We start from the raw sequence: 13,557 nt of genomic DNA on the forward strand, positions 1-13,557 counted from the left end.
AATGTTAAGCGAGCTCAAACAAAAATTTACGGCCATGCCTCAGCAGGATTCGAATCCGCGACTATCGCAACAGTAGGAGGACCCTCCTGTCGGCAGGTAATGTTTTATATAAAAATTTAAAATGAAAAATTTCATTGTTAATGTCATTATATATGTAAATATAGAACAATACAATGTAAAAAAATGGAAAAATCTATATATTCCCAAATCAATTGTTAATTTGGCAATGAAAAATATTTAATTTTAATTAAATATGCAGATATATAAGTAAGATTATATACCATCTTCACGCATTATCAATATATGTCATTTAAATGTTAAAACTACGTAAATAACGTATATTATTGAAACACCTTTTTAAATTTCCCGCTAATAATCTCAGGAACTTTACTTAATAGCTAAACTACTTATTATTTTAATTTTTTAAAAATAATTTTACGATGGTTTTATTTTGTGTGTCCTTTCCCATCTTATAAATAATTTTTGTCTCCTTTTGGTTTCAGTAAACTAGGTGGTCCGAGATCAGTACAATAGTTTTAATTTTTGAATTTTTTGTTGTCAAGAACTGCACTCAACTCGTTGATAACTATCTCTCGGTAGCAATTATTGGACAAGTTAAATTTTATGCGGGAACATTTTAAAATCAGTTTTCCAAATTGGCCTTAAACTGCGTGCAGAAATATGTAACTGGGAACCACGTCTCCACATTTCTATTTGTAGAAGCTCTGCAACACTATCGCTCACCAGAGCCACATTTTCAGTGTTACGAGATGTCCGTTGCCTTTCAGAACAAGGCCTATCTGCTGTGGTATCGTACTGTCGAAAATTCGCATGCAAACTAAAAATACATTGTGGTTTTGTGATGCACTCACGATTAGGATATTTTTAATGCAATTTCCGCTGAGTGACAATAATGGAACTTGTGGAACTAATGGTTCTTGTGGCGTATTTTTATCCATAATAAAATTAGGACGTCTATACAACACAATGGTTGAAGCTGAGTTAAACGTCATATATCCAAGATGGCACGCACTCAAAATAGTAGCGGGAATTTTACCACATCTATTACCTAGGGTTTTTATAAAAATAATAATATTAAATATCAATCTCTTTCTCGAATTAGTTTGCCCTAACTGTCAATCATAGTTCAGGAAATTACATTTCTAATTAAACTTCTAGATATATTAAACAACAACACATTATATACTATTTTAAGAGTGGCTTCTGGTTTAAAACATGCGTAGGTGTAGAAATGATCTGCAGAGGACAGATTTGTTAACAACGGTTTCGTGCTTTCTAACTTTTATGTAACAAACGTAAGGTATGTGGACATACTTAAATATAACCTCTTCGTTGAAAAGTTGTTCAGAAAATGGTATGGTATTATTGTAGGTTATTAGTTGGTAAGATAACAGCTAAATTTTATTACTAAAATTAGAAAAATGATAACTTAGTGTTGGCTGACAGAGTTGTATGTTTGGGAGGAAAATAAAAAAATTCTAATTAACAATGGTAAATAAATGTTTATTAACGTGAGTTTAAAAAAAAGAGGAGGCTCTATGATCAGCTGTATATTTTTTTAAAATGTAATGTAATGTAATGTTTGGTGACTTTCCAGGTTTTTATTATGATCATTATAATTTATGCCATCTTCAAAATGCCTGGGACATGTTTTAATATAAATAAGGCAGGATATATAAAAAAATTATATTATATTTATCAATAATGTCAATTGTATGTGTATATTTTTCTCTCGCAAATTAATACAGCATATTTCCGAGAACAGGCTATTTTTACATGTTTTATACAGGGGCCGTTCCGTTTGTTTGCAGAAGGAAAAATCCCGGCAATTTTTCCCCAAATTAAATCCCGAGACGTAGCTAATTCGCTAAAAGCGCGGAAACTCCGGAATAACGTCGGCTGCTCCGTGATCCGGGGGGAACAAAGATGCCGCGGCCCGGCATTGTACCGGAAGTGACGCTGACTGATGATTCCGGTTCAGTTCTAAAGAATCTTTCTTAAAGAACGCGGGCGATAGATGGTGGCTCTCTGTTCGTGGCTTACAAAAGCAAGGTTCAATGCTGCGTTGCCACGTTTCTCTCGCCGAATATCCTTTCGGAGATTCAGGGGAGGGTTCTCCTTGGTTCGACGTTAAGTATCAGCCATCGGCTTCAAAATATGAAAAATCTGTTAGTCAAAATATTATTGACTTGTGACGATATCTTGAGTAAAATAATTGATAACAATGAGTCAGAAATCTCTAAGAAAATGTTTCCTCTTTTACTTACTTTTAATAATGTAATTTTTGAATGAAACATATTATGATGTTATATATTAGGGCAGTCATTTTCAAATACCGTCAGAATCCAAATAGTTCAATGGGTAGGGGAAAAGCAATTTCGACTTATTTATATTTTTTTACGTTTTTCTGTTTCGTGTGATGTTTTTGAAATTTTAGGTACTAATCAATATATACCATAATAATATATACCGTTTTTATAGTTGACTTTTAATAGTAACATTTCCATTAATTTTTTTTAATTTAATTAATTCATTGTTACTAGTCGTTTATAGGTATATAACTAGGAGGATCCATCTGCCCTAACTCAGTCTCTGGTGAAATAATGTTTATACATGTCACTGCTGAATTTTTTTAATATATACACCTCACTACACAACACTACACAATATCAGATGGTTTGATTCTTTTGAGTCTGTGTCCTGCTCTGGTGGTATCCAAAAGTTGCAATATTTCAATATTCATATGATAATGGAGTCTTTCCTCATGCCCCATTGCAATTCTCTTGATTTCTTGAGTGACTGTGGGTATCTGAAGGTCTCGATGTAGGTAATCAGTCCTATAGTATTTGGGTGCACCCACAATACCTCTCAGGACTTTGTTCTGAAAAATTTGTGTTTTATTTATGTTACTCTTTGCAGAACATCCCCATAATTGAACTCCGTATGTCCATACAGATGTCAATATTTGCATATATAATAGCAATTTATTATGTTCTGATAATTATGATTTCCTTCCAATTAGCCAGTACATTTTCCTAGATTTTAGTTCCAGTTCTTTTCTTTTCTTCTTTATATGTTCCTTCCAGCGAAGTTTTGCATCGAGATTCATTCCGAGATATTTAGCGTTGTTGCTATATGGAATGATAGTGTTATTTAATGTTATTGGTGCTTGTACGGTCTGTTTATAGGTGAACTGCACATGTACAGATTTACTTTCATTAATTCTTATTTTCCTAGCTTGTGTCCAATTATTTATATTGTCACTTGCCTGTTGTAATTTTCGTGAGGCTTCTTCACTATTCTAGTCTCCGACAGCTATAATCGCAGTATCATCAGCAAATGTAGCCATCGTGATATTTTGCATTTGTGGTATATCACAAGTGTAAAGTAGATAAAGCATTGGTCCCAGTATACTTCCTTGTGGTACACCTGCTTTAGCTTCTTTTATTGTAGAATAAGCTTCTTCTTGCTTGACTCTAAACATTCTGGTTGTAATGTATGATTTTAATAATTCAGTGTGTTGTTTTTGTAGCATTTTCTGTAGTTTATGAACAAGGCCTTCATGCCAAACCTTATCGAAGGCTTGTGCTACATCTAAGAATATAGCTGAGCATACATTTTGACTTTCTTAGTCTTTTTCAATAACATCTGTTATTCTGTGGACCTGGTCAATTGTTGAGTGCTTATTAATAAACCCAAACTGGTGTGTTTTTTCCTCTCTATGATCATTTATTGGTTGGTTTTATTCTTTTCCATTAAATTTGCGGTAAAATGTATCCAATTTGGACCCATAGAGTTCAAATTTGGGGTTGCACTAAAGCTTCAAACCAACTAATATTCCAACTCACCCAAAACAAAGTTCTACGATTAATTATCAATGCTTACAGCTACGTAACTAACGAAGAGTTGCACGATGGCCTCGAAATAAAATGGATATACGGTAAATGGAGGTAGGATTTCGCCTTAAAACATGACCTACTGAACAACACACAAAAATTCAGAAGATTGAAGCGAACCAAACCACACAAACTTGTTTAGTATATAATTGTATTCTTAATTTTAGTTTGAGTAGTTTACTCTTAAAAGTCCCGCATTCTGCCCAGAGGAGAATAGGTGTTTGTTATGTTTATGTTATATATACATGGCAGGTACAAAATTACTTCATTAAGTGACCTCTTGTATAAAGTACTATTTTAATTAACCAGTCTTATTCTAAAGTCTATATATGTCTAATAATCCGATCGGATAGTGTTAGACGTTTTAGTCTACGCATTTCACTGTAACTTCGTATATTTAGCTGATTAGCTAGTACATTGGGATGAACTAACACTATTTTGAAGTACCTCACACAAAAACGTTACACGATATAAAATAGATAATTTTGATGCCAATGATAGAAAGCGACTTTGAGTTCGAAGCATATTCGAAAGCAATTAATTGTAAGAGTTATCGAGCGAAAAGAGCAGCTAGCCGTTTATGAATTGTCTGATACCAGATATCCAAACGAAATAGCACTAACATTTAATTTCGAACTGTTTCAGCATCGCGACTTCATTCCTTGCTAGGCAAAAAAGAAGAATTTTCTGTTGCGTATTGATCCAAAAGAGCAAAAAGTAATGGTATATTAATGTACATGATCAAAAAGTCTTGCTGTGGATATGTTATCACACATAAGAGTATGAGATATAAGAGTTATGAGATGATAAAATCAAGTAACACTGTTATTCAGTTGTCAACTAACGTCCGTTGAACAAATTGAGCAAAAACAAGTACAAAGTGCATTAAAGTCTTGCATGACAATGCTCGTTACAAAGTTGTGAATTGTTGTTGTTGTACCCATTACTGTATTGTGCCCTCGAATTGCAAGCTTGAGTGGAAAGTTTTAACGCATCCAGCATACTGACCAGGCATAGTACCTTCTAATTACAACCTGTTCAGAATGATGCAGTATGATATAGCTGGTACATGGTTTTGAAATGCTAGAGAAGTACGAAAATGGATCGGCTATTGGATTACTGTCAAACCAACATTGTCCTTTCGAAAAGGTATCGCCATGTCGCCATGAAGTTTGGGAAAAGGTTTTTGATTAATACATATTATGGTAATTTTTTGACATTCAAGTATACAATACTTCGCAACTAAAGCTCTGCACTTGGTACTGTACTACTTCTCCTTGTATCTGAATTTATTCCTCAACTATACAATATATAAATACAATCGAATAACTTATTTTTTAGCACGAGCTCGTAATGATATTGTTAGATATATTTAGATAATTGCCATAAATATTTATACATAATATAATTTCTTTTCTATTTTTTCTGGATTATTTTTTGTCTTAAAGAAATTGGTTGTTTTTATACAATTTTAGTATATTTTCTCATGTAATTGTGAAATAAAAAGTTTTAAATATAAAAAGGGCCTATTACTTAATTTCATTAAATAATGCTTACAGAATAATTAAATGTAATATACTTAACTTTTTATTTGATAAGTTTCACATTAAATGGGCCATTCTTTTAAATAAAAGTATGAAGCAGCAAATATGATTAGAAAAAACATATTTTCTAATGGTTCTTATCCATAATCAATTATTAACTCGAAAAAATTAACAAATGTTAGATAAAATTTATATATCTATTAAATCATCAACATTTCATTTTATTCAATCTGAAATTCAATCCTGACGCTAAAGAAACATTTTCCGGGAATATTATGGTTACTAGATTATTTGGATCTTGCATGAGTTCAGGATCAAGTAACCTATAACAACAAACATGGAACTACAACAAGTACATTGGCGATTTACTGCTTGCGTATGCTCTAATTAGTTTATTGAAAATATTATAATTTTATTAAGTTCAAATCCTGCTGTGGCATGGTCGTAAATTTATGTTCGTGGTTGTTTAATATTTGTGATCGATCAAGATTGTAAAATCTGAAAAGGAAAATGACCTCAGTCAAGCTAGTATCCTGGTAAGGCTGGATGTTTTCTGTAGTAGGCTTAATTCCAGGGGCCGTGGTTCGAAGCCCACGTTAAACAGTAGCTCCAATCTAGGTAAATCTTATTTTTTGAAAAAGGAGATACTAAAGTTAAAAAAACAAACTAATTTGTTGATTACTCGCGAATAAAGGAATATTTCTGAATATTTTCAGTAGATGTACTTTTATACATACACCTCTCTAATTTTACAGATATTTCAAAAGGTTAATAAATCGTAGGTGTCGTAGAATAAAATGTCATCCATTTTTAAGATGTTTTTGAATCTACACTGCTGTCTCGAACTGCTGCTTTTATGAACGAATATATCATATAATAAGTTTATTGCAATAAATGGAATTATGAAACAATTTAAAAATAAGTAACATATTTAAGTTATTTACACTGTCTATTTATTTAGAACATTTTTGACAAATACCAGCCATACAAGGTGTTAACGAGTCGTCTAACAACACAAATATAACAGTTAAATATAATTTAGAATTTTTGGGAAAAAAAACTTTAATCACCTGACGAGGGTTACACACTAAACGTAATATATTGATTAAATAATGTTAATTCCTGAAAAATATTTAATATTAATAAAATTGTATTATTATCAACAAATGTATTATCTTTATTGTGTCTTTTATAATATTCAAAATTGATAAGAAAAATTTGCATCTGAATTCTTTTTTCAGAAAATCTATTTAAAAAGCTTCAATGGCATATTTTATATATTGCCACGAAAAGCAATCATCATGTTGACATATTTATTTAATTCCTGCTTAAGGCTGAAGCATGTTTCAGAATGTTTTAAGGTGGTACAAATAATTATGTTCAAAAAACCTGACAAACCTGCAGAACAAGTCGAATCTTATAGGCCTATTTCGCTACTACCTGCAATATCAAAGCTATTTGAGAAACTAATATTTAAACGTATTAAAAATTTTGTAATAATACCAGATTTCTTGTTTGTTTCCGAAATCACCATTCAACAATCGATCAAGGGCACTCGGCTATTGAAAGAGGGTTTGAGAATAACAACTACTGCCCTACAATATTCCTGAATGACTCACAAGCTTTTGATCGGGTTTGGCATTTGGGTTTAATCTGTAAGATGAACCAATTGTTACCGCGTAACCATTGTCAATTGCTGGAGTAATATATTTTCGGAAGAAAATTTAGAGTATCGCATGAAATGGCGTTCTCGACATTTAAAACTATTTCGGCTGGAGTTCCACAAGGTAACGTCTTAGGACCTCTCCTGCACTGCTGACATTCCAACAACAAAAGAAACATTACTTGAAACCTTTGCTGTCGACACAATTATTTTGGTAAAAGATATATCTCTGCTTAGGGCAATAGAAAAGGTGCAAGTGGCAGTCAACAAAATCTACAAATGGACGAAAGATTGGAAAATTCAACTTAATAGCTCCAAATCTGTCCACGTTAATCACTCAATAGATGCCCGATTCCTCAAGCAGAATCAGCCAAATACCGTGGAATCCATCTTGACGGTAGCTTAAATTGAAAACATCACGTTAGACAAAAAGCAAAACATATTAGAACCAAAATAAAACAACTATACTGGTTAGTCGGAAGACACCCTCAACTTGATCTAAAATTAAAATCAAAGAGGTTGATCTATAACACAATTATAAAGCCAATTTGGACCTATGGGGTGCAAATATGAGGTTGCATTAAAATTCAAATCAACTAGTCATACAACGCTGTCAAAACAAGGTTCTTCCATTGATTACCAATGCCTATCGCTACGTAACCAACGAATACGTTGACCTGGAAATCAAATGGATTTGCTAAGTTATCCAAGATTTCGCCTTGAAACAGGAAAGGAGTTTACTAAATCATACTAACGTGGAAGCAATACAATGTTGGACAGCGCGCAGGATGTCAGAAAATTGAAGGGAACAAAACCATACGAACTTATATAAAGTGGTATACCTTTAGTGTATAAGTATCTATAGCAATAAGTTATTATAATTTAATAATTGAGGAATACATATTGATGTATTTTCTCACACTCGTCTTGCTTGTGAATTTCACAGGAAAAGTAGTAATAAAATTACTTCAATAACTATCTTTTGAACAATAGCATAACAAATATAGAGTTCTTACCTACTGTCTGTTTAACCATTAAGACTGAACAAATAATAAATAAAGAAACATTATGGATATTATTACCTTTTTATTGTCTTACATTAATATTATATCGACATTGTAACCTCAGCATTCAATTTACCTCTAATTATTGGTTATTCTGCTGAATAAAATTGGCAATAGTATTCCAAGAAAACCTATATTATAATACTTACCAGCTTTTAGAATTTTAGCTTAATTCTTAATTAGAATTTTTCTTATTTCTTAATTCTGTATAGTCAAATCCCTTTAGGATATTTTCTTCCCCCAAGTTTCAGTTTTTTCAACGTTTTGAAGATTTTTGTAGAAAAGTTAGAATTTCCCTTACCATTATTCCTAATACAATGGTTCATCATAATACTAGAAAAGGTATTTCAGCAGTAAGCAGGAATAGTTTTTTTTCTGTGTTCTCCAAACCTGAAATAAAGCTAACTTACTAAAATTTAAGAGTTGAAAAATACTGAAACATATTAATTTTTTTTTAATTTTATTTTAAAGTTGCCTTTTTATCAGCTAAGGTTTATATAAAGTAACGTACCACGCCCTGCAATAGCAGAATAAATAAAAATAACAGATGGTATAGTCAGTCCAATAAAACAAGTAATACACGTAATCAAAATTTATGCAATTGGCACATTTTTCGATGCCATCTATGCCGTTGATTGGCTGTTGGATTGGCTAATTAATACATTTTATTAAATTGCTACTGACTTATTATAACATTATAATATATTAACTATTCTTGTATTACTGTTGTAATAATTTGGTTGTTGAAATTTTTATAAGATTTTTTTCAAGAAATTGCTGGGTATTATGGATAAATACGAAATTTGGAATCTTGAGAAACCCAGATTGGATCGAATCCGATTATTCACTTTGAATGGTCACTTAACTTTATGTTTTATGACGACCAAAAACATTTGAATCTTTGTGAATGAAATTTAATTCATTTATTTAGCAAAAATAGATATGCATACTACAGTTTATACATTTAAATCATATGAAACATTTCTTATAGTATTCAAATAACATTTTATTGTAAAATCCTGTAATCATTTCAATAATTTTACAAGATATATATAGTTTTGATATTATATTAACCTAAAACAACAACAAAATCGTTGTATATTTTCTAAAATAATAAATTCAAATGGATTTTTTATACTTGAAACTGTAAACACATCATATTTTTACATTTAAAATCAATTGCCGTTATTGCAAGGTGGTTAATATGAATGCGGTAAATTAAGTTGATAAGGATATACATTTCGATAGAAATCGGTGATAGACAAAATACCGAAATAGGGAAATATGAAAAAATTATGAAGGTATTATCATAAATACATATGGAATAACCTTAAAATGTAGTACTTGATTTTAATGATATGTTATTATCATAATGTCTAGCAAACCATATTGGACACAAATTCTTTTTAGTCTGGGATTATAAATAATTTAATTTTTTAATAATAGAGATGATGAAACGCAATAACGTCATCTTTGGACAGAAGAAACTTGATGTCGAGTTAAATGGAAATCGCAAGATAATCTTATACTCGTAGGGTATTAATTATTGGAAAAACATTGTTTACATTTATTCTAGGCAATTATTTCTAGTCTATCTTGTACTATTAAAGAATCCTTGTTTAAATATATTAAGATATTGTTAACATCTCCCATACGACCGAGACGGTATCGGCAAAAATCTAGAGTTAGAGTAGATCTAGAGTTTTTTGGGTTCAGAAATCGAGCTATGAAGTTTGTTTCACTTGAATTTGTTTTTCTTACTTCTTCCAAGTTAGTTGTCAGTCTAAAAAATGTTGGCTTACCACTTGGGTGGTAAAAGCATGTGTGGATTGATATCCATGGATAGCTAGACATTGATTGAATTAGAGCTAAGGAATTCGGAATCGGGCTAGGATAATAAATTCCTACAATTCCGTGCGATACTGCTCTAATTGTGAATCGGGCGCATAATAAGCTTAGAAACCACAGAGTAATAAAGAGAAAACCAAATAGGGGGAGAAAAGACTTGCTTTGGTTATATCGGCCATTCGAGTAATTTGATTGGTCAATTTAAATCTACATTAGAGACACCTGTAAGAAAATTATTTTGCCGTGAAGACATTTGATTGGCTCATTGATAAACTTTAGCACGTGACGGCCAAATTCATTAAATAAAATTTAATGAGTGAAATAAATTTTATGTATATATGGGTTTTATGTATATATGGGTTTTATATATATATATATATATATATATATATATATATATATATATATATATATATATAATTAAACAATTTTCTGGGGCATGAGATATTGTCTTGCCTGGTTTGTTCGTATAGGAATATCTGCAATTGAAGGTATAGAGTCAAGTTATAAGGAATGTATATTCCTGAATCTATGAGTTTTAATAGATATAAAAAAATTTCCAAACTATCTTGGTTAAGTAGCCTTAAGCCAATATATTTATTCGGATAATTACACAATTTAATTATTAGATATTAAATTTTTAAATAAACAATAAACGTACCATAGATCATCATCGAGATAGTAAATTAATTGAACCAATCAGATCCCCTCGCAGCTCTTAGCATAGCGATTAAAGCAAGTAATAAGTTAACATCTAGACGCTGGATCAAAATTTGCTATAAAGTCAAATCTCTATTTCTCTGTATTAGAAACCCCTCTACTGAGATAATATCGGTCTCAAAGTGGAACTACGAGTCCCTGATGTAAATGGATTCAAGATTCTTTTGATTTTATTCATCTAGAATCATAACCCTTCTAATCATACCAGAACCGTATTCAGTAGTAAATCTCGATCGAAATGAATACCTAAGTATGTAGCTTTTTGAAGTCATCGAATCAGAACCTATTCTATTTGAGATCGGTATACACAGAATAATTTTTGACGGCAAAACATAATTTCCTGTATTTTCCTAAAATTATGCAGTAGAGTAGTTGTCTAAATTCGAACTGTTTTGTCTGCTAAATTCTATAGCGTTTATAGCGTGTTCTTAATGAGATTCTGAAAACATTTGCCGTATTAGAAATCAGTCTAATCAGCATAAAAAGTTTGAAGATGTTTAGGAGAACTGCTTTTGTCTATTGACAGATTTGACTTGAATGTTTCAGAGCCTTCGACAACGTCTGTCATGACGATTTTCCAATCGTAAAATGCGTACGATTAGGCCTCCCATAAGATCTAAATGCACCTATCTATCCTATCTATCAGACAAATCAACCCTTTGACAACCCAGGCCATCATTTTCCATAAGAAGCGTTACACACTGCGCGTCTTATAACTCAAGATCGAGACCGCCATAATTCAACGGCTGGACAACGTCCCGTCATTTCCAAATCTAAAAAGCAATCCGAAAATAGTATCCTTCTAGCAGACTTCTCATCTCCATCAAATGTTTATTTTACAAGATGTTAATCCGGTTCGTATTTCTCTACGGATCTAACATGTTCAAGTTTATAACACTCAACCAGGTGAGAAGGTTTCAGGTATTAAATAAATCCTCATGAGAATCTTAAATGCTCCATGGTTTGTTAAAATACGAGAGCACCCAGTTGTATGTTAACGCAAGTTCGCGAATTAATAGTTAGTTTCCCTATCTGCTCTTTTACCGGGTCCTGGTGGCCAATAACGGCTGCCCAGTTGGCAGGTACCATATCCTCGAATTTAATACAGTAGGATTAGCAACCTACAGGGATTAGACTTGTAAGCCCACAGGCAGTCCCACATAACCAGCGTAATTAAACCATTACAGGGAATTTTGGAGTAGTGAGCAGTAGGTTCCCATCTTCAACATCAATGAAGCATAATGAGCAATAATTTAAACACTCTATGAATCTGTTCATATTATATAGTATTGTTCATTTTATGTTGTCTATCTCCTGTAACACAGTTAAATAAAATATAATACGAGGGTCACTATTTATATCTCGGGAATTGGCAACACTGTTGTCATGTGAGTCCATCTGAGTAAAGTTTGACATTTTTGACGATAGACGTACTCAGAACATTTTGTTGCACGGACGCTATTTGTTTATTTTATCTTTAGTTGAAAGCTTCGTCTCGGCAAAAAATGGAACTGAATCGTGAACATTTTCGTGCGATGATTTTTTACGATTTTCAACGTGGATTATCACAACAAGAGTGCATTAATCAACTTAATTTGACTTTTAGCGATGAAGATCAATCAAAAATTACCGTGTATCGCTGGTTTAGTGAATTCAATCGTGGTCGTAGTTGGCTGTCCGACGAGTTTCGTGAAGGTCGTCCAAAATCGGCTGTTGTGCTAGAAACAATGCTGTGTGCGAAATTATTAAGCAAGATCGTCATGTCACTTATTGTGAGATTGACGCATCCCTAAGAATCAAACGTAAGCTCAAAAAAGGCTCGTGTCGATTTGTGCAAGGAAATGCTTAAGAAATTCGATCGCGGTGCTTCCAAAGTCGTTTATAAAATCGTGACAGGTGACGAATCATGGATATATTCGTATGAGCCCGAAAGTAAGCAGCAGTGGACTGTATGGGTATTACAATACAGACCAAATCCAACAAAAATTGATCGTAGACGAAGCACTTCAAATTTCACCCTGATTTGGCACCCAATGACTTCTTTTTGTTCCCATCCGTGAAGAATAAACTGCGTGTTCAACGATTTTCATGGCCCGAAGAACCTATTGAATCGTACAAAAATCATGTTTTGAACATAGCTCATTCGGAATGGAATAAATGCATTGAAAATTGTTTTAAGCATATGCAAAAGTGTATCGATCATCGTGACGAGTACTTTGAAAAACAATAAAAATATATTAGCAGCTTAACTATTTGTTTTTTTCCCAATTCCCGAAATATAAATGGTGACCCTCGTACGCTTCTAATGTATATCGCATTTATTACTTCATTAGACGTTATTACGTCTTATTTAGTGGCAATATATAGGACAGGTTGGCCAACAAAAACAACACAGCTCGCGTTGTCATAACAGAATCTCAGGAAAAAAAAACAAAACAAATTGCGTATTCAGCGATAACCGGAATGTTCCAAATATATAACTGATATCATATACTGGACCACCTAATATTATAAATAAACTCTTTTTCATTGTATCGCCCTTGAGGCGCATTAGTATCGTATTACGTGGTGCGAAAGGAATACTTTGAAAATGCGGCATCGTGGCAGATGACGCAGCTCGCAACCCTCACGGCCTCTCGCGCCAAAGAAAAGAGGGATGAATTATAATACTTTAATGTTTGCGCTAATGGGGCATTTGCCTGGTTGCGTCTTAAATACGTCGAAGAAAAATTCAATATTTTTGAATCGGTGCTAACGCACGAGATGTATAGAGGTGGTGGGAATTAATAGCTCCATAGTCT

This window comes from Rhynchophorus ferrugineus, unplaced genomic scaffold, assembly GCF_030347505.1.
Source record: "Rhynchophorus ferrugineus isolate W39M unplaced genomic scaffold, kcgeb_rfMv2 rfM4, whole genome shotgun sequence".
Lineage (NCBI taxonomy): Eukaryota > Metazoa > Arthropoda > Insecta > Coleoptera > Curculionidae > Rhynchophorus > Rhynchophorus ferrugineus.